The sequence below is a fragment of the Tamandua tetradactyla genome, chromosome 10 (genome assembly GCF_023851605.1).
Source record: "Tamandua tetradactyla isolate mTamTet1 chromosome 10, mTamTet1.pri, whole genome shotgun sequence".
NCBI classification, from domain to species: domain Eukaryota; kingdom Metazoa; phylum Chordata; class Mammalia; order Pilosa; family Myrmecophagidae; genus Tamandua; species Tamandua tetradactyla.
In genome coordinates this window covers 34,035,620-34,050,676 of record NC_135336.1, presented here as the reverse complement: position 1 = coordinate 34,050,676, position 15,057 = coordinate 34,035,620, and the positions used below count along the sequence as shown (strand labels likewise).

The following is a 15,057-nucleotide window of genomic DNA, read 5'->3' as shown; positions in this document are numbered from 1 at the left end:
ACATGAATATACATGTTATGAGTGTCCCAGAAGAAGAAGAGAAGGGAAAAGGGGCAGAAATAAATATAAATAATCAATGAAAGTTTCCCATATCTTATGAAAGACAAAATTACAGGTCCAAGAAGGCAAGCGTACCCCAACCAGAATAGTGTGAATAGACTTACTCTAAAACACATACTAGTCAGATTGTCAAATGTCAAAGACAAAAGAGAATTCTGAAAGCAGCAAGAGGAAAGCAATCCATTACATACAAGGGAAGCTTGATAAGCATATGTGCTGATTTCTCAGTAGAAGCCATGGAGGTAAAAAGGCAGTGGTATGATATATTTAATATACTGAAAGAGAAAAACTGCCTCCAGAATTCTGTACTCAGCAAAACTGTCCTTCAAAAACTAGGAAGAATTTAAAATATTTTCAGACAAACAGATGCTAAGAGTGTTTATAAAGAAGAGACCTGTTTACAAGAAATACTAAAGGGCACATCACAGGCAGAAAGAAAAAGACAGGAAAGAGAGATTTGGGAAAGAGTATAGAAATGAAGACTATAGGTAAGGATAAAGACAGAGAGTATAACATATGACATATAAAATCCAAATGACGAAGTGAGAGAAAAAGGACTGCTTTTACAATAATAACATTAAATGGATTAAACTCCCCAATCAAAAAACATAGACTGGCATAATGGCTTAAAAAGCAGGACCCACCTATATGATGTCCACAAGAGACTCATTTTAGGCTCAAGGACAAAAATAGGTTGAAAGTGAAAGGTTGGAAAGAGATATTTCATGCAAACAACAACCAGAAAAGAGCAGGGGTACCTATACTACTATGAGACAAATTAGACTTCAAATGTAGAACAATTAAAAGAGACAGTGAAGGATGCTATGCATTAATAAAAGGGACAATTCATCAAGAAGTCATAACAATTATAAATATTTATGCACCCATTCAGTGTGCCCCAAAATACATGAAGCACACTGACAACACTGAAAGGAGAATTAGACACCTTTACAATAATAGTTGGAGACTTCAATACACCTCTCTCATCAATGGATAGAACATATAGAGAGAGCATTAATAGGGAAATAGTTTTTGAATAGTATGATAAATGAACTAGACTTAACAGGCATTTATAGAACATTACATCCCACAATAACAGGATACATATTTTTCTCAAGGGCTCATGGATCATTCTCCAGGATAGACCACAGGCTGGGTCACAAAGCAAGTCTCAATAAATTTTAAAAAATTGAAATTATAGAAAAAATTTTCTCAGGTCATAGTGGAATGAGGTTGGAAATAAATATCAGGTAGAAAACTAGAAAATTCAGAAATATAAGGAGATTAAACAACACACTCTGATGCAATCAGTAGGTCAAAGAGGAAATTACAAGATAAATCAGTAAGTATCGCAAGGCAAATAACAATGAAAACACAACATATCAAAACTTATGGGATGCAGCAAAGGTGATGCTGAGAGGAAAATTTATTGCGTTTAATGACTATATTATAAAAGAAGAAAGAGCGAAAATCAAGGAATTAACTGTCATTTGGAAGAACTAGAGAAAGAATAGCAAACTAAGCCCAAAGCAAAGAGAAGGAAAGAAATAATGAAGATTAAAGTATAAATAAATTATATGAGAATTTGAAAATGATTGGAAAAAATCAACAAAACCAGAAGTTGGTTCTTTGAGTAAATCAATAAAATTGATGGACCCTTAGCTAGGCTGACGAGAGAGAGAGAGAGAGAGAGAGAGAGAGAGAGAGAGAGAGAGAGAGAGAGAGAGAGAGAGAGAGAGAGAGAGAGAGAGAGAGAGAGAGAAAGGTTGCAAAAAAATAAAATCAGAAATGGGAGAGGGGACATAACTACTGATCCTGCAGAAATAAAGGAAAGAATGAGTGGATTCTGAGAAACTATATGGTAATGAACTAGAAAACATAAATGAAATGGTCAGCTTGCTAGAAAAGCATGAACAACCAACATCGACTCAAAAAAAAAAAAAAAAAAAAAAAGACCTTAACAAACCAATCACAAGCAAAGAGATTGAAGCATTCATCAACAAGCTCCCCCAAAAGAAAAGTCTAGGACCAGATGGCTTCACAGGTGAATTTTACCAAGCGCTGAAGAAAGAATTAGTACCAATCTTGCTCAAACTCTTCAAAAAAATTGAAAAGGAGGGGAAGTTACCTAACTCATTCTATGAAGCAAACATCACCCAATACCAAAGTGAAACAAAGATACTATAAGAAAAGAAAATTACAGACCAACCTCCTTAATGAATATAGATACAAAACTCCTAAACAAAAAATATTTGCAAATTGAATCCAGCAGCACATTGAAAGAATTATACACTATGACCAAATGGGATTTATTCCAGCTATGCCAGGCTGGTTAAACACAAGAAAGTCAATTAATGTAATACACCATATCAATAAGTCAAAGTGGAAAAACTACATGATCATCATGATTGATGCAGAAGAGGCATTTGACAAAATTCAACATTCTTTCTTGATGAAAACACTTCAAAGAATAGGAATAGAAGGAAACTTCATCAACTTGATAAAGGGAATATAGGAAAAACCCACAGCTACCTTCATCCTCCATGGGGAAAGACTGGAAGCTTTCCCTCTGAGATCAGGAACAAGACAAGTGTGCCCACTATCACCATTGTTAATTCAACACTGTGCTGAAAGTTCTAGCTAGAGCAATTAGCAAGAAAAAGAAATGAAAAGCATGCAAATTAGAAAGGAAGCAGTAATTGGAAAGGATGTAGTAAAACTTTCACTATTTGCAGATGGCATGGTATCACATGTCAAAAATCCAGAAAAATCTACAGCAAAGCTACTAGTGCTAATAAATGAGTACAGCAAAGTGGCAGGATACAAAATGAACATGCAAAAATCAATATTGTTTCTATATACTAGTACTGATTTATCTGAGGAGAAAATCAAGAAAAAATTCCATTTACCATAGCAATAAAAAGAATAAAATATTTTGGGATAAATTAAACGAAGGCCACAAAAGAATCATATACAGAAAACTACAAGAATTTGCAAAAGAAACCAAAGAAGACCTAAATAAATGGAAGGGCATACCATGTTCATGGATTGGAAGATGAAATATAATTAAGATGTCAATTCTACCCAAAAACGATTTATAGATTCAATACAATACCAATTAAAATCCCAAAAATTTACTTTGCAGAAATAGAAAATCAATAACCAAAGTTATTTGAAAGGTAGTTTGCCCCAAATAACTCAAAATGTCTTGAGAAATAGGAAAGAAGTGGGCAGTCTCACACTACCTGAGTTTAAAGCATATTAAAATGCTACAGTGGTCAAAAGAGCATGATACTGGCATAAAGATAGATACACTGAAATTTGGAATCAAATGGATTGTTCGGAAATAGACATTCTTATCTATGGACAGTTGATATTTGTTAAGGTGGTCAAGCCAACTCAACTGGAACAGAGCAGCCTCTTCAATAAATAGCGCTTATAGAGCTGGACATCCATATACAAAAAGAAAAAGAAAAGAAAAGAAAGAGAATCCCTATCTCACGCATTATATCAAAATTAATTCAAAATGAATCAAAGACATAAATATCAGAGCTAAGAACATAAAACTTTTAGAAGAAATGTAGGGAAATATCTTACACATCTTGTGATAAGAGGTGGCTTCCTAGACCCCACACCCAAAGCATGACCAACGAGAGAAGGAATAGATAAATAGGATCTCCTAAAATTTGAACACTTGTTCATCAAAGATCTTTGTCAGGAAAGTAAAAAGGCAGCCCATGCAATTAGAAGACACATTTCAAATAAGGGTTTAATATCCAAAATATATAAAGAGATCTTATAACACAACAACAAAAAAGACAACCCAATTAAAAAATGGGCAAAAGACATAGACAAACACTTTTCCAAAGAGGAAACACAAATGGCTCAAAAACATATGAAAAAATGCTTATGCTCACTGGCTGTTAGGGGAATGCAAATCAATACCACCATGAAATATCATCCCATATCTTTTAGAATGGCCATTATAAAAAAAAAGAAGAAACAACTACATGTCCTGGAGAGGATGTGGAGAAAAAGGCATACTTACTCACTGTTAGTGGGAATGTAGAATGCTACAGCCACTCTGGAAGACAATTTGGTGGTTCCTCAGGAAGCTAAGTACAGAATTGCCATATGATCCAGCAATCCCCCTACTAAGCATATATTCAGAGAAACTGAAGGCAGTGATACAGATGGACATTTGCACACCAATGTTCATAGTGGCAGTATTTACAACTGCAAAGAGATGGAAACAGTCCAAATGTCTATCAATGGACAAGTGGATAAACAAACTGTGGGATATACATATGATGGAATATTATGCAGATATAAGACAAAATAAAGCTATGAAGCATGCAACAACATGGATGAACCTTGAGACCTTATGTTTAGTGAAATCAGCCAGAAACAAAAAGACAAATGCCATATGGCTTCACTAATATGATTTAACATTAATGAGTGAATTTTGAGAGTTAAATTTGAGAATACAGGTTATCAGGAGATAGAATGAGGGTAGAAATGGGGCATTGATGCTGAAAAAGTACAGAAAGTTCAACAGGATTGATTGTAAAGATACAGAAATCGATAGCACAAAACTACCTGATAGTAGCACAATACTGCATGTACACTAAGCAAAGCTGAATATGAGTATATTTGAAAGAGGAGTATAGAAGAAGGAAAGACAGAAGATAAAGACTAGGATTTTATGACAGCAAAACCTAGAATGGAAAATGATGGTGATTAAATGTACAAATATATAGTTTTTACATAAAGGAGAATAAATCAATGTTATCATTCCAAGGTGTTAAAAATGGGATGCTGTTTTAGTTTGTAAGCTGTCATAATGCAACATACCAGAAACAGAATGGTTTTTAAGAAGGGGAATTTATTAAGTTGCAAGTTACTGTTCTAAGGCTGTGAAAATGTCCAAATTAAGGCACCAATAAGAGGTTACCTTCACTCAAAGAAAGCCGATGAAGTTCAGGGTTTCTCTCCTAGCTGGAAGGGCACATGGTGAGGCCTGCTAGCTTTTTCTTCCAGCTTTTTGTTTCATGCAGCTCCCCCAAGGATGTTTTCCTTCTTCATCTCCAGAGGTCTCTGGCTGCCTGCGCTCTCATGGTTCTAAAGTGTTTTCCAAAATGCTTCCCTCTTGAAGGGTTCCAATAAGCAACCTACCTTGAATGGATGGAGACACACCTCCATGGAAACCATCTAATCAAAAGTTACCACCCACAATTAGGTGGGTCACATCTTCATGGGAACAATCAAAAAGCTCCCAACCAGCAATATTGAATGAGGATTAAAGGACATGGCTTTTCTGGGGTCCACAACAGATTCAAACCGGCACAGATGGTATATGGAAAAAATACAATTAATGCAAACTATGGTTTTAGTTAACAGTAACATTGTAATATGCTTCCATTAAATGTAACAAAGGCAAAATACCAAAGTTAAATGTCAGTAAGAGGCAGATATAAAGGAGTATGGAATTCCTGATGTTGTTGCTATGTTTCTCCTTTTTATTTTATTTTTTAACTTTTTATTCTTTTTTTTCCCTTTTCTTTCTTTATGGAAGAAATGGAAATTCTTTATTCCCATTTCTTTCACATGGAAATTTTCTTACATAGATTGTGGTAGTGAATGCATAACTATGTAATTATACAAAGAACCATTGATTGCTTACTTAGGATGGATTGTATGGTTTGTGGCTAAAACTATGTGCTGGTTTGAAAGGATGTATGAACCATAGAAAAGCCATGTTTTAATCAAAATCCCATTTCATAAAGGTAAAATAATCCCTATTCATTATAGTATGTTTGAAACTGTAATCAGATCATCTCCCTGGAGATATGATTTAATCAAGAGTGGTTGTTAAGCTGGATTAGGTGATGACATGTCTCCACCCATTTAGGTGGGTCTTGATAAGTTTCTGGAGTCCTATAAAAGAGGGAGCACTTTGGAGAATGAGAGATTCGGAGAGAGCAAAGAATGCTGCAGCACCATGAAGCAGAGTCCACCAGTCAATGACCTTTGGAGATGAAGAAGGAAAACACCTCCCAGGGAGCTTCATGAAACAGGAAGCCAGGAGAAGAAGTTATCAGATGACCATGTGTTCACCATGTGCCCTTCCAGATGAGAGAGAAACTCTGACTGTGTTCGCCATGTGCTCTTCCACTTGAGTGAGAAACTCTGACTGTGTTCGCCATGTGCTCTTCCACTTGAGTGAGAAACCCTGAACTTCGTCAGTCTTCTTGAACCATTTCCCTGGATGCCTTTGATTGGACATTTCTATAGACTTGTTCAGCTGGGACATTATCTCGGCCTTAGAAATGTAAACTAGCAACTTCTTAAATTCCCCTTTTTTTTTTTTTTTTTTTTTTTTAAAGGAAAGACAGAGAGAAGGAAGGAAGGATAGAAGGAAGGAAGGAAGGAAGAAAGGGAAACATCTTTAAACATTTTCTTGTTTTATTGTATTTTGTTTTTCCGTTTTTTGTTACATGGGCTGGGGCCGGGAATCGAACCGAGGTCCTCCGGCATAGCAGGCAAGCACTTTGCCCACTGAGCCACCGCGGCCCGCCAAATTCCCCTTTTTAAAAGCCATTCCATTTCTGGTATATTGCATTCCAGCAGCTAGCAAACTAGAACAAACTGTTTTAAAAAATTAGTAGAAACTTACAAGGGGTGGAGAAAATGTGAGGAGATGTACCTATTCATGGTTGGTAGGGAAGTAGAATGGTGCAGCCCCTCTGGAGGGCAGTGTGGTGGTTCCATAGGAGGCTAGATATAAGGTTGCCATATGATCCTGCAATCCCGTTATTAGGTATATACCTGGAAGAACTGAAAGCAGGGACACGAATGGACATTTGCACACTGGTGTTTATGGCGGCAGATTTCATGATCTGCAATGGATGGAGGTGGCCTGAGGGTATATCGACTGATGATCATAATGGTGAACTGTGGTGTGTACATACAACAGAATATTGTGTGGCTGCAAGAAGGGATGAAGTTGTGAAGCATGCAGCTAGGTGAATGAAATGTGAGGACAGTATATTGACTAAAATAGGCCAGAAACAAAAAAACAAATAGTATACTGCCTCCCTAATATGGACTAACTATAACGTGCAAACTCTGGGAATTGAATTTGAGAGCATAGGTTATCGGGAAAGACTTGTTGTGAAGGTTCCTAGATTGTAGCTCTTAAAGCAGTCATATCTATTCTTGAATTGTAACCGTTATTTCTAAATTCTGAGATGCTGAACTCTTTGTGTATAGGTCATTTCCTGAAACTTTGGTTATCTGTGTATTAACTGAGATTGAGAGCTGGAGTTCTGCAGCTATGAAAGTCATCATTACCCCATACAGCAACTGTTCTATTTGCTAGCTGCTGGAATGCAATATACCAGAAACAGAATGGCTTTTAACAAGGGGGGATTTAATGAGTTGCTAGTTTACAGTTCTAAGGCTGAGAAAATGTCCCAATTAAAACAAGTCTATAGAAATGTCCAATCAAAGGCATCCAGGGAAAGATACCTCGGTTCAAGAAGGCCGATGAAGTTCAGGGTTTCTCTCTCAAGTGAGAAGGCACATGGCAAACACAGTTAGGGCTTCTCTCTCAGCTGGAAGGGCACATGGTGAACATGGCATCATCTGCTAGCTTACTTTCCTGGTTTCCGGTTTCATGAAGCTCCTCAGGAGGTGTTTTCCTTCTTCATCTCCAAAGGTCACTGGCTGGTGGACTCTCTACTTTGTGGTGCTGCAGCATTCTCTGCTCTCTCTGAGTCTCTTTCTCCAAAACGTAAACCAATCAAGACCCACTCAAATGGGTGGAGACATGTCATCCCTAATCCAGTTTAAAAAACCACTCTTGACTAAATCACATCATCCAGGGAGATGATCCGATCACAGTTTCAAACATACAGTATTGAACAGGGATTATTCTACCTTTAGGAAATGATATTTTGATTAAAACATGGCTTTTCTAGGGTCATACTTCCTTTCAAACCAGCACAGCAACTGTTTAAAAAGCTGAGAAAGAGATCAGACTTCAATTGGAGATATGAATGAAGCTGATCTGGTAGGACTAAGGTAAATCTAATTAAAAGGTAAAGGATTATGTTGACTGTGTTTTACGCTTCAACTTCTGTGTGAGCCCAAAGAAAAGATGCTTACTTGGTGCAAAGTTTATATTTTCTGTAGCATGCCACCTAATTTAACTTGTATGGACAGTTTACTCGAACACAATAATTACGTGCAACCTTAAATAGGGAATGAGATCTGCTGGTTTGTACAGGTTAGTATGATGCCTCCAATATATCTCAGAGTAATCAGAGCAGAAAGTAAAAAGTATTTGCAAAATCCCCTTGTGGGATTGGGGAAAAACATGGAAATATTAAACTTCCCCACCTGGGGAATTCCTGAGAATCATTTGAACATTGGGGACTACCAATTTATTAGGCCAAGCCCTCAATCTTGGGGCTTGCCCTTATGAAGCTTACTCCTACAAAGGAGAAGCTAAGACCACTTGTAATTATGCCTAAGAGTCACCCCTATAGAACCTCTTTTGTTACTCAGATGTGGTCTCTCACGCTAAGCCAACTCTGCAGGGAAACTCACTGCCCTCTCCTCTATGTGACAATGTGGGACCTGGCATCTAGGAAGTGAGAAAGGCTTCTTGTCCAAAAGGGGAAGAGAAATGAAACAAAATAAAGTTTCAGCAGCTGAGAGATTTCAAACAGAGTTGAGAGATCTTTCTGGAGGTTATTCTTATGCATTCCTTAGGTATCCCTTTTTAGTTTTTAGTGTATTAGAATAGCTAGAAGGAAATATCTAAACTGTTGAATTGTATTCCAGGACCCTTGATTCTTGGAGATGATTTTATAACTATATAGCTTTTATGGTATGACTGTGTGATTATGAAAACCTTGTGAATGATGCTCCTTTTATCAGTGTATGGATAGATGAGTAAGAAAATAAGGACAAAAAATAAATAAATCATTGGGAGCAGGCATAAGGGGTATGGGATATTCTGGGTGTTCTTTTTAATTTTTATTCTTATTGTTATTTTTTGGAGTAACAAAAATGTTCAAAATCATATGCACAACTGTATGATGATACTGTGAACCACTGATTGTACACTTCGGATGATTATATGGTATATGAACATATATATCTCATAAAATTTCATTTCAAAAAGTCCATTCCACCCTTCTTTCTATCCAGCTGTTTCAGGATAATGGGGAATATGGTAAGAGCAGTGAACTCCATGAGTGTGTGCCCTTTCCTTTACTTCACTTGCTGGGAAGTGGGTCTCTTGATCCAAAGCAATGCTGTGTGAAATACTATGACAGTGGGTAAGGTATTCTTTATCATCTGAAGCCCTTAGATACAGGTATAAAGGATTGAAAAATGTCTTCTCAAAAATTCAGAATGTGACTTTATTTGGAAATACGGTCTTTGCATATGTAATTAGTTAAATTAATATGAGGTCATACTAGATTGAGATGGGCCCTAAATCCAGGCATTGGTGTCTTTATAAGTAGAAGAGGACACACACTGCCTTCAGAACTGCATAACAATAAATCTCTATTACACTAGTCTTAGGAAACTAATACATAGGGATTCATAAAATAGTATATTCAAATATTTTGGAGCAAGTAAAACTCAGAGACCACTTCAAGGTTATATATCTGAAGAAATATCCGAGCCACTGGAGTTGAGAACTAACTATGTGATCTGGAAAGATAAAAGCAGTAGACTAGGTAAATAGAGCATACTAGTAAACAGAAGATGCCATGGGTTTCTCCTTTTTCATGATCAGGGCAAAGAAGCTCTTCACCACTGGAGACATGTAAATTAAACCCAGTTTCTAAGTATCTTGTGCTATTTGCCACAAATAAACAGACCCCATCTTCCATCAGTTGGGTTCTTTTGGCAGCTGCCACAAGGCAAGAGAGGATGCCTTAGTTATGATTGTATTTGGACCATAGTATTTAGCAGACTCAAAGTAACCAAGAACATAAAGTAAATATTTCCTTAAAAGTTTAACTTTGTATTGAATATCAGACTAAGGAAATAAGCACCCAGTTACAAGTTATATCTTAAAAAAGAGTTTTATATGGGCGGGCCACGGTGGCTCAGCAGGTAGAGTTCTTGCCTGCCATGCTGGAGACCCAGGTTCAATTCCTGGTGCCTGCCCATGTGAAAAAATAAATAAGTAAGAGTTTTATAAATGGATTTTAAAGGAATACACATCTGCACATCTACATATGGACTGCTGTTTAACACTACATTCAACTGTTGCAATCACCATTTAATTCAATCTAACCTAGGTTTAAGCTCTGAGACATAAAAATAAGACTCACCTGACTTCCTTCCTAGATGCAGGACTTTTCTCCCTGCCTTGGCTGGAAGGCGTGGACATCATTACTCTTTGGTTCCTCTAATTAGCTGTAGAGATTAAGTTCTGATGACAGCTTTCTTTCCCCACAACTGGCTGAAAAGACATTTTTCATATGAGGAACAATTTCTGAAGGTTGTGGAGAGTATTCTGTGCAAACTTTTAACTTCAGATTAAATGTTCATGACACTGGAACCCAAAGCTTCTCATACACGCCTTTCAGATGCTCAGAGTGAGTTAATTTAGCAACTTCTGTATAGAAACATTGTGGCTGTATTCTACATAGGACAAAAGAACTAGAGAGTATAAGCAACTATAGATGAAATCTAGACCTCTAAATTGTTCTCTAGTCAAAAGAAGTAGTTCTTAAAATGATCAAGAAAAAAGTAAAAACCTATTTTTCCTATGACCATGTCTGTGAAGGCCTTATAACTATAAGCTCCCCCAAACTATCTCCTGCCCATAGTGCAGGTATCCCAAAGGCTGAAAGCATTAGGTTAAAAACTACTGAAATTAAGGATCAAAAACCTAAGGAGGTAGCCAGCATCTTCAGCCAGTTAATCTGCAGTGAAGAGACCCTTAGAGCAACCTGACCCACCCGTCTACTGCCAGAGCCATCACTATTGCTCCTGGTGTTCTTAGGGGAAAATAAAGCCAGTGTCAAATGGCTCCTGTCCTCTGTCTCTGCCCATTACTCGGTTTCAGGAAACTGAGCTTTCCCTTTCAGGAGTGTTGGAAGGCATCAGCTCGTAGTATCTCACTCACAACGCGTCCTTGAGAAGTCTCTTCTTCTCACTGGGTCTCAGCTCCTACATACACAAAATGAGATTATTGGTCCCGGCGGTACTGAAGTTCATCCAACTTCACGGACTTGAAGGTCTTAAAATGGGAAATGATCTCTATGAATCGATGATAAGAAATAGTAAATAATATTTCAGTGGGAAAAACAAAGAGCCGTAAATGAAAAACTGATTTTTTTTTGTTCATTTTTAATGAATTTGGAAATACAGAACGGAACAAATTAATGACGAAAATTTGTTCTGTAACCTGGATGAGCTCAGCTAGGCAGTATCTCATTCTGTTTTAATTAATCATCTTCATTTTACAGCAATTTCATTGATTTAAATTGGTCAACTTGGTTATTAGTGTTCTGAGAGATAGGAAACTTTCCTGGGGAGAATAGTACTCTATTCCTCTGTAGCCATGCCTGCTTTTATACTTAATTTTAGTCAGACAGAAAAACATCTGGTGTTTCTTAAAATGTTGCCTGTGAGCCTGAGGACCCGGGTTCGATTCCCGGTGCCTGCCCATGTGAAAAAAAAAAAAAAAAGATGTTGCCTTTGAATGGAAATTTGGTAATCACATGCTGAGCTCTGGAAAATGGCACTGTCTAACTGCAGTCCGTGTGTGGGCTCCTGTAATAGATCTGAAAGGCAGGTAGGTGACTTGATGTATCCCATCCAGAAACTGTAACTGAGGGCTCCTCCCTAAGGAAACTTTTCCTGTGAGTGGACATATGCCACATTCCCCAGCATCATTTCAAACATAATAAGCACACAGATTCTGGCTGGCACATGGAGTAGCCGGCAAAGTGAGGTAAGGAGAGTGGTGAGATCAAAGGGAGAGAGAACTGGATTCCAGAGCTATAGAGGGTTCCCCACCCCCCACAAAGGCAGGCACTGGGAATCAAATCCGGGTCTCCGGCATGGCAGGTGAGAACTCTGCCGCTGAGTCACCGTGGCCCGCCCCGAGTCATAGAGTTTTTTTTTTCTTTACATGGGCAGGCACTGGGAATCGAACCGGGGTCCTCTGGCATGGCAGGTGAACATTCTTGCCTGCTGAGCCACCATGGCCCACCCCCGAGTCATAGAGTTTTAATGCTGGTTGGAACATTGTAGATTAGTCTTTGACACTTGACTGTCAAACATGGTCACTGTAGTTGGTTGAGTTATATCCCCCACAAAGATAAATCCAAGTCCAAACTCCTATATGAGTGTGACCTTATTTGGCAATAAGGTCTTTGCATTATGTAGTCCGGTTAGGATGGAAAGAAGAGGGAACACACAGACTCAGGCAAAAAAAAAAGCACATGAGAAGATAGAGAAAGAGATTGGAGTTATGCTGCCACAAACTAAGGAATGCTAGGAGCCATGAAAAGATAGAAGAAGCAAGGAAACATTCACCCCTAGAGTCTTAAGCAGGAGCATGGCCCTGCTGATTCCTTGATTTGGACTTCAGTCCTCCAAGAGTGCCAAAGAATACATTCCTGTCACTTAAGTTGTTCAGTTTGTAGTAATTGGTTATGACGGCCCTAGGAAACTAATACAGTTGCCTAGATCAAAGGAAAGAAATAAATCATACTACTTTATCTGCCTTTCAATTCCCCCTCTTTCTCTCTGGTAGAATTGTTTGGAGTGTCTTAAGCACCACTATATCATTTGATGGCCATTTTATGGATGAGAGTTAGGGTGGTATAGAGATGTTAAGAATACAGTCTCTGGAGCTAGACCTGACCTGGCTACCTGCAAGCTGTTGAACCGCAGGCCAGTTACTGATTCCATGTGCTTTAGTTTCCTCATCTATAAAGTGAGAATAAAAACAGACCCTACCTTATAGAGTTGCTGTGAGGATATGTAAAAAGGCACTTTGAATAATGCCGGGCACAGAATAAGCATTATGCAAATATTAGTTATTATTAATACAAATCTTCAAAGGGGAGAATCATGGGTAAAATTTAAAAATTCTTGGATAGATTGTTTGAAAAGATTGTCAGACTTAAAATTTATTTCCTGGGAGAATTCCTAATCTTTTTACCACATGGTTTTCATCTAATCCTTTCTGCCACTTGCTTCTTCATGAGTGAAAAAAAGCAGATGGTTCTCAGACTCAAAACAAATGTTTCAAGGCCTCACCCCCACCCCCCACTTTCTTACCCTTGGATCTTTTCAGGAAAGAAAGCAACTCATGGGTCTAAAATTAACATTTTCCTTTCTTATGAGAGCTTCACCAGCTCAAACAATGTTAAAATATCACTTGTTTCCCAGTGAAGGTGGGCTTTGTCCTAGGCTAACTCGGCAGAGTTGTCTGCCTGGGGATTGACAGCTCCAACTTCATCGCTGAGCCACAAACCAAACAAAACTTCTAGGGCTTTGGAGTTTAGATTATAACTGAATTACAAGGGCACTGTCCCAGAAGAGAAACATGCTTATTTTTGCAGATTTGGACAATAAAATTGCTGTGCTTTTGAAAACAATTGCACAGGTCTCTGCATTATTGGATGTGCCTTTTCCTTGAGAGTAGAGAATTTCCAACATGGGTTGAAAGCAGATTGCCTGTGATAGTCTCTAGGGAAGCTTCTTGACTGTAATTTGTAGTTCCTCAAATCCTCTGTATTACACCAATAGGGACTGATTTCACCATGCTCGGAAAAATACATCAGCCCACGGACAGCGGTATTTTGATTTGCAAAACTCAGATGGGTGGAGAGTTTCCCTGCAATGCTGAGTAATAGCCAGAAGATATGCTATAATCCAAGATTGATGCCTTGTAAAACATAATGTCCCACAAGTGTCTGGTGGTTTCAAGTAAAACACAGGTCTAATAAGCCCCACAACCAGCCTTAAAGTCCAAAAGGCATGGGAGACTGATCAAACCAATCCTCACTAAGAAGTTCAGGCCTGAATGTGAACTTCCATCCATACCCCAGACTTATACACTCTTTGAAAGAAAACTGAAAAGGAGAGTAATTAGTCATCTCCCAGAGTGAATCCTTAAGGCAGAATTTTAGGACATGTGTAATCCATCATATTATCATCACCTATGTCACCACCTACTCATCATACACAAGATTAACCCTGTGGGACTCCAATTCCACAAGCACTTAAGTGTGGCAATGTGCAAGGATCTGTGATTCCAAACTAGCAGCACGTAGCATAGACATTAGGGGCTTTGGGACTGGAGATAGACCTTGAGTAAAATCGCAGCTAAATCCCTTACTGCGCTAAGAGCCGGAACAAGTTGCCTTGGATTTCAGTTTATAAAACAGAACTGAGAATTTTACCTCCTTATAGGGCTGTTGGGGCATTTTGTAAGAAAAATTTCTTTTCACAGTGCCTGGTTTGAGGTAAGAGCTCAGGAAATGTTGACTGTATGTGGTATGTGGTTAGCGTTTGTAGGACCCAAGTGTGTATAAGATTAAGTTCCTTGAAGCTCAACTGGTGACTATCTCATTGACCAATGAAGCCTAACTTCTGGTCCACAGTAGATAATCAATAAAGTATTTGTTGAATGAATAAATTTATGGGCTTTTACTGTTTCATCTATCTACCAGCTCCTAATCCTCAACCCCTGACTTTTCCATCATAAAGGAACGTCTTAGAGCCAGAGGACAGAGTACTATGAGTAGGTGAGATTGGACATGGTAACAGGACTGGTCTAGACTAAGCTGAAAGCAACAACCCAGTGGAAAACAGGAGTGAAGCTAAGAATAGCCAGATGGGAGGGCCAAGAGGGCAGTTTAGCAAGGTGTGGGATTTAGTTTGCCCTCCAGAGCAGCTAAATAGCCAGGAGTAAATAGCCAGGAACAGTACAGAACAACTGCT

The 15,057-nt window shown here is 38.3% G+C and overlaps 1 long non-coding RNA gene across 1 annotated transcript in view; it reads right to left on the bottom strand.

Annotated features, from left to right (window-relative positions):
- Positions 1 to 4,167, bottom strand: part of LOC143648408 (uncharacterized) — a 52,872-nt gene extending 48,705 nt beyond the window's left edge. Inside the window, exon 1 of the long non-coding RNA XR_013158541.1 lies at positions 4,109 to 4,167. This is a non-coding gene — a long non-coding RNA (uncharacterized LOC143648408). The remainder of the gene's footprint in view (positions 1 to 4,108) is intronic.
- Between the last annotated feature and the right edge of the window lie 10,890 nt (positions 4,168 to 15,057).